Source organism: Tamandua tetradactyla, chromosome 8 (assembly GCF_023851605.1).
Source record: "Tamandua tetradactyla isolate mTamTet1 chromosome 8, mTamTet1.pri, whole genome shotgun sequence".
NCBI classification, from domain to species: Eukaryota; Metazoa; Chordata; class Mammalia; order Pilosa; family Myrmecophagidae; genus Tamandua; species Tamandua tetradactyla.
This window is the reverse complement of record NC_135334.1, coordinates 119,806,874-119,817,511: the sequence shown is the minus strand read 5'-3', so window position 1 is coordinate 119,817,511 and position 10,638 is coordinate 119,806,874. Positions and strand designations below refer to the sequence as shown.

Below are 10,638 nucleotides of genomic sequence, written 5' to 3'. Positions count from 1 at the left end.
TCTGTGGCATTCCATTTATGTCACTCACTCAAGTTCCAAATTGTCTGCATTTTCAATTTTCAAAAAATATGCATTTTCAGACCTACATTAAATCAAGTTATATGGCTTTGTTCATCATAGATATTGGGGAGTAGGTGGTGGTCATGTCATTGAATCATAGCTTATTTTTTACCTTTTTTGTTTTTTTTTGCATGGACAGGCACTGGAAATCGAACCCGGGTCGCCGGCATGGCAGGCGAGAACTCTGCATGCTGAGCCCCCGTGGCCCACCGCATAGCTTATTTTTACATGATGCTCAGGAAGACTTCATTAATTAAGCTCCCAAACAAAGCTCTCCTTTACTTCCCTTCCCAATGGCCCAAGCATTCATTAAAATTAGATTTTTTTGAAAAATCGCCACTTGATAAGCAACTCAGAAGTCTGAGTTATTCAACAAATCACTGAGGTCCTAAGAGATGGCTGGAAAGGCTTTACAAATTAATATATCTACAAGCGAACTCACCACTTACAAGTGAGTTCTCAGCCATTCTGCCTTGAGTAGCCCCGACCTCTAGATCCCTTCTTTTACCCCAGCAGCTTTGTGGGTGTCAGGCTCTTGCTGCCTTGTGAAGGATGGACATCAGTAGATGCAATGCAAAATCTATGTAAGCCAGTTGGAAATCTTGCAAAAGGTGTAGGATCTTATGAAGTCAACGGAATAAGAATCACATGCATGCCTTCTGCAGAGATTGAGACAGGTTAGAAGCCTTAAAAATGAGAGACGGAGACAAGGATGAAGATACCTTAGTTTCTTCAAGAGGGCATGATTTGAATATCAAATGCTTGAGAGGATCCCTCAGGGAAAGTGAGGAAACCTTCACTATTTTTCAAACATTGCTCTCTTATTTGCTTTCCCCATGAAAGATAAAAATCAAGAAGCCCTATGGTGAAATCATACCATTTTGTGGAAACAGTATGCCAAAGGAATCATCAATACAGATGCGGTGTTGCAATAATGACCTAAAATTTATTAAATGTAAGAGCAAATAAACTTAAGATTATTTTATAAATATATCATTTCAGCTTTTAATACAGAACCCAAATAAAATCTATGTTTTCACTATTTACTATGAAATTCTGCTCTCCTTTTAAGTAGGTTAATTCCCTGGAATCAATTACCCTTGGAGGTCAAAGGCCATCTCTGTACAACAGAGTTTCTGTCCTCAAGGGGTTTATGGCTGTTTTTTGGGGGGTGGGCTTCCCTAACACACAGGGGACAGGGCAGTGTTGAACGAGAGGATGCACTTTACAAGCTTGCAGCTACAGATTAATCAGGGAAGCAGGAGAAGGGAAAAGGAACCAGGAAACAGCTTCCACTTCCATTCAAGATCTTCAGAATCTCTTGCCTGGTTCTAGCCTTGCTTTCTCTGGCTTCCACGATGACTCTCTCCTTCGACACAAACCTTCCTGCCCGCTGCTGTCAGTAGCATGTTGACAAGGCTTTTTTGTTGGCTTCCAGGGGGAGGCACATGAAGAGAACGTTGGGAATTCAGCAAAACACCGGGCCTCTAACTGCTCCTGAATGAGACAGAATTAGAAAATGGCTTCAAATTGAAAACTTAATTTTCAATTAGTGTACATTCAGGCAGGAGTGGGAGGGATTAAGGGATGGCAGCTTGTTTGGTTAACATGCTTTTCAGAAGACACGCTTGCAAGCGATGACTTAGCTTCCTCCTTCCCTCCCCCTCCCGGCACTCCAAGTGCTTCTTGCTCTGTGGTTTGGCAGCGGCTCCCTCGCAGGCCTGCTGCGCTCTCGGCCCGCCAGCCTCAGTGCAGATGGCAGCCGCAGCAGCCGCAGGAAACAGGGGTCAGCCTGTCGCCACTGAGATTGGCTTGTGCGTGTAATCCTGGCTGTGGGGCCCACGAGGCCACTGGTGAGGCTGTCACCTTAAAAGATGCGTGCCCTTCTGATGGCTTTAAAGCACACTTTCAGAAGACAATTGCTTCCCCTCTCTCCAACATCTTGGATGGTCCTGTGAGGTTCAAACACATTCAGTACAGCTTCACGCTTTGCAGGAAGGAATGGGGTTGAGGCTGGCAGGGTGAATGAAGCCAGAGGCGGTGTGAAGTCAGGTGTAGGAGGAGGCAGAGGCTGTGGATCAGGGATTTTAATGGCCCTATCTGTCCTCTGATGCCTTCCTTCCTGTCTTTGGACACAATTTTCACCCTCTTTTCTCTCTTTCCCCTTTTCCTAATTCAGAAAGATGGTATGCATTCCAACACCCCCTGCAGTGCAATCTGCCACTGAGTAAGTAGTTGGTGCAGATTGTGCAGATTCCACGGGTGACGGGCACTGGCCTCGGAAAGGCTGCCCCTACTGTGGATACCAGCTGTCAGTTTGTGGGTCCCCGGGCCGCCCACACACCTGAGCAACTGGCAACACATTTTGGGGTTCCTACCCCCTCCTCGCATTTGACAATTTGCTAGAATGACTCACATAACTCAGGAAAGCATTATCCTGTGCCTGTAGTTTTATTATACCCAAAGAACTGGCCAAGAGAAGAGGTGCATGGGGTGAGGTGTGCAGGGTGTGTAGAGGCCGGGTGAGTGTCACGGCACCCTCTCCCCGCACCCCCTCCAGCACAGGGATGTGAAGTACCACTCAGGGAAGCTCATCTGAGCTTGGGGGTTAAGGTTTGCTTATTGGGGTTTTTCATTGTGTAGACACGATTGACTGACTCAACACCTTGGATGAACCCAATCTCTGGCCCATTCCCTTCCCTGGAGGCCAGGCTGATATGATATGGTGCAAACTTCCCACCCTCTTGTGTTAGTTAGATTCAGTTGTCAACTTGGCCAAGTGAGCATACCTAGTCTTGTTGCTGCGGACATAAGTCAATGGTACGTGAACCTCATCTGTTGCTAATTACATCTGCAGTTGGTTAGGAGGCGTGTCTGCTGCAATGAGTGACATTTGACTTAATTGGCTGGTGCTTAAATGAGAGATCACAATATAGCACTGCTAAGCAGCTCGGCATTCCTCATCTCAGCACTTGCAGCTCAGCCCAGGCCTTTGGAGATTCAGAAAGAAGTCACCCCGGGGAAAGTTGTTGGAACCCAGGGGCCTGGAGAGAAGACCAGCAGAGACCATCCTGTGCCTTCCAGGTAAGAAAGAAGCTCAGTGGAAAGTTCGCTGCCTTTCTTCTGAAGAACCAACAAAATAAATCCCCTTTTATTAAAAGCCAATCCGTCTCTGGTGTGTTGATTCCAGCAGCTAGCAAACTAGAACACCTCTAATCACATGATTGGTCTTTTCAGCATGACTAGCTCCACCCCCTCGGGCCCCCCATGGCCATGCCCTCCTGGAGTCATCTGGTTAGCTTGAGCCATCAGAGGTGGTCCAGCGCCCACCAAGAATGACAGAGGCTCTCCCCAAATGGGAAATTCCAAAGACTTAGAGGGCATCTTCCAGAATCTGTGGACAAGCACCCGCCAAATTCTTTATCATACAACACGGTCTGAGTGATCAGGGCAGCACATTCCCTTGGACAACCTGTTTTCTCTCTGTATTTTGCAATACTTTGACAAGCTAACTGTGGAGCCAGCACCTCCACAGCCCTGCCTCAATTGACGTGTGGACACTTAACACCATGTGTTTACAAGCACCTTAACTGGAAATCCTTAATTCGGGCAGTGGAGCAATAACTTCATTAGGAACTTCCTTCTGTCACTAGTAGGCTAGAGAAAGTGTGTTACAGTGATTAAACATGCCATTTCAGATGTTGCAGGCAAGGCTGCTATTTCCTTGGCAGGCGCATCTCATCTTTTCGTCTTCCAACTTTTCTCAGATAGAGCAAAGTTGGCTGCCAATGCTGGAAGCGAGTGTTTCGTTTTTACAATTGGCCTGGCTGTTGGCTCTGTTAATTCTCACTAGGGTTTTTCTGACTTCTCCCTCCACCTTGGCTCACATCCCAGCCCCAAGCTCCTGGTGACATCTGCTCCTCACCAATCAGCCTGAACAAATTCCAATTGCCTTTACTTAAGGCTGTCTCTTGCTGAGTGCAACAACAAGGCTAATTTCTGCAGCCCCTTCCTCAGAGGAACCAGGGAATCCAGCCACCCCTGAGAAATCACCCTAACCAAACCCCTCCAGAGCAGTGTCGATCATGCACTGCTTCTTCATGAATCTCACTGTGCCAATGAACCACTCTTGTTAATTCCCTTTCTCTGGCATCTAAGCTGTAGCCTTCCAACCAGTGTCCAAGAAGAGTGGGATTTAATGGCAGAAAGGATGAAGGTAAGCAAGGAAGTGGCTCAAATGCTAACACAGGCTTCCAGACTGACAAAAGGGGAATAGGAAGGAGGGATTTTAAAAAACAACTTCTAGACAAGTACAAGTGACTCCAATAGCGCAGAGGCCATTGACTTGGAGAAACGGAAGTGCAGCCTAGGAGTTTTGGATTTGAAGAGGTCTTGGAAACCTTGTAATCTGGTTCCTTTATTTTAGAAATGGGAAAACTCAGACTCAAAGAGGTTAAAGGGCCTGCCCAAGTGACTGACTAAGGAATGGTAAAGAAAGGTCCTGAGTCCAAAGCCTGGGTATTCCCTACTTTATCCTCTATACCACAAAGCCCATGTCCTCCTTCTCTTTGTGGAAGCAATTGTGAAAGATTTTGGTGAAGATACCAAAGGCCACTTACTTATTATTTAAAAAAATACCAACATGCTTCTCCCCTGGATTTAGGGGTATATCATTCAGAGCTCTTTTGGTTGCAAGAGTTAGAAACAGAACTTACCAGAAAGGGGAATTTATTCATGGACTCCAAGGGAGGTTGACTAACCAAATCACAGAAAGTTGAGATGCAGGAAAACTTGGAGCAAGGCATGGAACATCACTAGCCCTTTTCTTTGTTTTTCACTGTGTCTCCTGCATTTTTCTTACCAAAGACTGCTCTTTCTCTTTTCTTTCTTCTCTTTTTCATATGGAAGGGAACCATTGCTATTGACAGCTCTAAGCTTTATGTCTTACAGCTACCATTGTAGAGGACTTTACTACATAATTCATGGCCTTAATCCTTGGAAAGTGTCTGATTGGCAAGTGTGGAGTGGGGGAAGTGGGGTGGGAGAAGTCGGGTGACCTACCCTGAACTGACCAGATGTAGCCAGGTGAATGGGGTGTTATAATTGGTCCTGCTTGAGTTTGGGGCCCAACCCAGGACCACTCATCAGTGGTTATGAGGTTGGGACCTTAAGAATGTGGCTATTCTTATAGAAGCATGTGGTTAGCATTTGTACGTGGGAAGCATGGGTAGGGAATGGTATCTCCACAAGGGAGTAGTACTGGTAGACAATATGATAGCAGTCCAGGGTGCCCCTGTTCCCACTGATTTAATAGATTCTGATTTGCCTTGAACTTGTACCTCATTTTTTTTTTTTTTTTTTTTTTGCGTGAACAGGTACCGGGAATTAAACCCGGGCCCCTGGCATGGCAGGCTGGAACTCTGCCACTGAACCACCATGGCCCATCTGTTTTGCCTTGATCTTGATGGGAAGATTCAGAGACAACACTTTATTCAAGAGGTAAATTTCTGGTATTTCAGTATCTCTAAACATCTTTCCAGATATAAAGCCATAGAAGTCCAGTTTAAAACATCTTTTTGGGCTAGTCGGATTCTAGAAGGAGAGGCAAATATGTACATGTTGCTATAGTTTCAACAATATAATCCAGGAACAAAAAAATGACACTGTAGTCTTTACTGTTGAGTTATTCTTCAGTTGAGGCTGTACCTCCAGTTCTGGTTACGGCCTTTCCATCAGTCTATTCTAGAGTAACCTGAGATCTCAAAGTGACAGTAACACTGAGCTCTGGTGACATTTTGCAAAGTTTATCAGCCTTTTTTTCTTAATGATCCCTGGAGTACAGCATTTATCAGAAAGTGAAGATGAGGTCTTGTTACAAGACTATGAACTTGGCATTCCCATCCTATTCCAAGTTTGCATTTGAGGCTTTCCTGACGCATGGGGATGTTGCTCTGTCTTTGGTTAGAATGACAGCCCTTTCATGGGTGAAGACACAATCAGATTAGCAGTTGGTAGAGTAAAGATTATAATATATCAACTCACCTACTTACTGAGTTCTTATAATTTGCCAGTCACTGTTAGCTTTGCATCTTTTAATTTACCGGTTCTTCATAACCCCATGAGATTAGCAGCTTTAATATTATTCCCCTATTACAGATGGGGAGGATAACATAGATAGGTTAGCCACTTGCTCAAGGTCCCACAGCTACAAAGTGGCAGAACTGGGGTTTGAATCTGGGCGGTCTAATTTTGTGGCATGTGTACTAAACCATCATGTTATTCTGTCTTTGAGGTAGCCAGATTTTATCATCCAATTTAAGGAGTTTCAGTAAAACCTGTTCTATTTCCTCAAATAGTCAACCCGCCTGTTGAATAATGTCCTTGTTTGATTCAATTCAGAGTATCCCTTTGCCTATAAAAAATGGAAATAATCCTGGGAATGATACCCTATTAATTCTTATTACCCTCAAATTCAACTAACATTTTTTAAATGCCTACTATGTGATGTAGGCTGTAACTCAATCGCTACATTAATATCATGATGTAGGTGGTATAATCTCTTTTACAGATGACAAAACTAAGATTAGAGAGGCTAAGTGACTTGCCAAGGTCACATGGGAAAAGGGGGCAAGCCAGGATTTGAATACTGCCTCATTCTGAGCTTGGACTCTATACTATTTGTAAACGAAAGGAGACTGTCAGATGTTTTCTGGTTGGCAGAGCAGGTTTTAATAGGTAAGGAAGGAGGAAAATGTATGGTTTTATGTCCTTAGAGGGGTCAACATGGGATCCCCTTGGAGGTCCTAAGGGGGTGCTGGCATATGAAGAAAAAGAAGGGCAGATATGAGAAGCCGTATTAGAAAGTTCCAGTTCTCTGACTGTGTGATCCAGAGAGAAGGGAAACAGTTACTTAGCTAACATTTTTGGAAGGCTCTGGCAGTTACAGGGTTAATATTCTGTGTAGTCACAATTATGCCCTAACTACCAATTATGGGAAAACTCATCATTTTACTGTAATGTAATTACATTAAGTAGCACCAGTCATGTCAGTGCAAAGGCTGGGGCAGCCTCTAATTATCCACCGTGCCCAGACACTTCAGCCTGGATCAGGAATAATTGGTGCAATGCAGTTTTGCATTTCGGAATTGGCCCCGGTTTTCCTCTGGGAAGCTCTTCTTTCATTCTGATTCTCTCTTGGGGTCTGTATTCGGCTGTGTTTGTGATCTGGAAGCAGATGAGGTGCTAACATCCATAGCATGGGTGGGACTTAGTATTTCTTTTAAATAAGAAAGGCATTGGACAGGAAGTTTTTCTTACAGATTGAATCTGAGGAGGACCAGAACTTCTTTAGTCATCTCTTCTCTCACCATTGCATGGGGCAGAGAATGAGAATAGCTAACACGCACTGAGTGCCTCTCACGTGCCAGGAACTATGCTGACTGCTTTACACAATCCTATAAAGGAGGTATTGAATTCCCCATTAAATAAGTGTGAAAACTAAGGATCAGAGAGATGAAGTAACTTGCCCAAAGCCACAGAAGTAATAAGCAGTATTAGTTTTACCAACTAGAAAAATACTAATTTCATTTACAAGCATTATGGAGAACACGAGGCTTAGAGTGAGGCTGTCACATCTAACCGAGTGGTTAAATCCTGCCCCCACCCTCATCCGCTTTTTACCAGGTGTCCTTGGCAAGTCACGTAACCCTTCTAAGGCTTTGTTTCCTCAACTGTAAATCGGCTTCATTCTTTTTTCCGAAGCCTGTACTCTTTCCTCTATTTCCCACTGCCTCCCAGTATTTGCCTAATAAATATTTATTGAGTGAAGATGGAGGTGTCTACGCACATGCCATACATATTTGTATGAGAGAATGGTCCTTTATTTCTGGTCTATTTCATCAGCTTCTTCAGAATCAGGCCTCCAGTGTGGTTAATTCCTAAAACTCTTCTTTTACTCCTGTAAGAAAATCTGGGGTAGATTGAATTATGTGCCCCAGTTTAGACACGTTTTTAATCTTAACCCACATCCCTGTAGGTGTTAACCCATTGTAGATAGGACCCTTTGAACATATTGAATTAATTAGGGTGGGTTTTTAGGGTCTTGAAAGGGAGAAGGCTCAAGGAAGAAGCAGGTTGTCAGTGGAAACCCAGAAGAGAAAGGAGAGCACATTGTCGTGTGACAGGAGAGCCCAGGAAAAACAAGGATTGCCGGCTGCCAGCACCAGGATACTAGAGTTTATTTTTGGGGAAAGCAAGCCTTGTTGATATCTTGATTTTGGACTTTTTTTCTTTTTTTAATCCTCATGAGCCAATAAATTCCTCATGAGGAATTTGTGATAGCAGCTCAGGTACTAAGACATGATCCAAATTCAAAATTCTCTTTAGGTTTTGGAGAGGGCCTCCCGGTGAGTGCACATGTGTGTTTGTGTGGGGAGTATCTGCTTTTTTTTTTTTTTGTCATTCCATTGTGAAGTTTATCTGAATGAATATCCTTGGGGAAGGCCCAAGTCTTAGAAGAAAAAACAAGCTGCCATGAGGTGAGGTGGCCTGAAGCCATGCTAAAACTAGAAATGGTCTTATTTCTTTCTCTCTTTGATGTTTGGATTTGGCAGTGATCTGATCTAAAGGTTACGGGAGAGTAGCAGATGGTGTGATTTATATACAAATATAAAATGCTTTCCCCAAGTGGTTTGGGGGCCCTGATGGGTGTTTAAAGTTAGAATAGCTGTGATTATTTTGTTGTATTTTATAGACACATAGTGTTTCGGTCATTCCTGATTGTTTCCTTACTTAACTTTGAAAGAAGCAGCCGCAAGAATGGGCATCCCCACTAAAGAAATGGGGAAACTGGAAGGGAGGAGATGATTAAAATACAGATTTGCTTTGTGAGGTATCAGCACAGTTCCCTGCGCTCTGAACTGGGAATTGACAGAGGCTCTGGAAGCCCAGCCTCATGTATTTAGTTCCTCCTTAACCGAAACAGATATTTTCACATTGGAGATTAGCAGCTGCCACGCCCTGGCTGCAGGACGTGGAACTTTCTGCTGACGAGTGGGCCTCACCTTTCCAAATGAACATTTTCCCCCTTATATAGTTATATTAAATCTCCTCAGGAAGGCTTTCTCTGATTGTAGAATCAGAGAAACTAGATCTTTCTGTTTGGTCATTGTGAGAGTAAGTGAACCTGCAACTGGCCTTCTTAATATCTAGAAGAGAAAGCCCTCAAGCTATCTCAAGGAGAAGGCACATCAGGTTGCTGTGAGAAACTTATCTTCCACAGAGAGAAGCTCAGGAGGGTGGCGACAATTTGGAATCAGGAGAGAGCATTTCAGGAAACTCCAAAGCGTTCAAAAGGACCCCAGCAGGAATGCTTCTGGCAATGCTGCAGACTCTGGAGTAACCAAACAACTAGAAAATGGTATGCCATTTCCAGAGTTAACAAAAATTCCTCTATATTTGATTCTAATCGTTAACAACTTATTTCGAAAGTTCTTATTCTTTTTTTATTTTAAAAATGATCAATGCTTGTGATAAAATTCAACTAGTCACAAAGGATGTAAAATAAAAATTAAAGACTTTCCCTCCGCCACCTGCCCCTGAGCCCTCCATCATACTTCCTAGGATTAACAACGGAAAGCAGTTTCTTGTGTTATCTCTTTAAAATCATTCAAAGTAAACATAAACAGGTGTGTGTAAATCATACTCTTCATATATTCCTCAACCTGATTTTTTTAACAATATGCCTCAGACATTGTTCTGTCATTAACTATAGATTTACCTCAATCATTTTAAAGGCTGCAAATTTGACCTCCATTCTTTAAGGATGGACATTTGGGTTGTGGTCAGTTTTTTTTTTCCTTTCTTTTTTACCATTTTTGGTTGTTATTGTGAACAATGCTGCCATGCACACTTAAGAGGCCTGAAAGACCAGAGCTGGAAGTATTTTTAGAGATTATTAAGTTCAGATTCTTTTGTTTGCAGGTGAAAGAATTGTTGTCAGAGAGAGAGGAGGTCCTTGCTGAAGATTATTCATTTGGTTACAGGTTAGCATCTAATCCTGATCTTTTGCCTCCGCTACCTTCCATGTCCAGGAATTTAAGTGAATATTGAGTATTGCTTGAAATAATAGTCTGTAGACCGGGTTTGCCATTCGTCCATGACACAGCGACTTCTGTTGGGGCTCTTGCATACGGATGAGGATTTTGCGCAGTGCACAAAAGCCCCCAGACAGGAGATGAGTGAGGGTTGAAATCCCGAGGGCGCTCGCTGGCCAAATCCTGAGCCTGGCCTTGGGTCCTGCATCTAGGTGGTTCGTCCCGAGAGGACACCTTTCTCAAGCTTGCCCAAGAGCTCTGTACAGATGAGCAGAGTTCCTCATTCTGAGATAAAAATATTTGACTATAGAACGATAATGAGGCTTATTGTATCTTTTAAAATGATGCAATACCATTGATTCCAGTGGAAACAGAGTTCTAGTGGTGTCCACATATTCTTGTCTAGCCCTCCCTAGGTCTGAGATTTTTCATTTGATAGAAGACTAGGTGAGGTTAGGGCTACAGTGTAATTGTCATAGGAAGA

The 10,638-nt window shown here is 43.5% G+C and overlaps 1 long non-coding RNA gene across 1 annotated transcript; it reads left to right on the top strand.

Moving 5' to 3' along the window:
• Nucleotides 1–5,458: 5,458 nt before the first annotated feature.
• On the top strand, nucleotides 5,459–10,114 carry LOC143643768 (uncharacterized). The gene is made up of 3 exons (XR_013156384.1): nucleotides 5,459–5,559; nucleotides 9,341–9,478; nucleotides 10,042–10,114. It is a non-coding gene; the product is annotated as an uncharacterized LOC143643768 (long non-coding RNA).
• The last annotated feature ends 524 nt before the right edge of the window (nucleotides 10,115–10,638 follow it).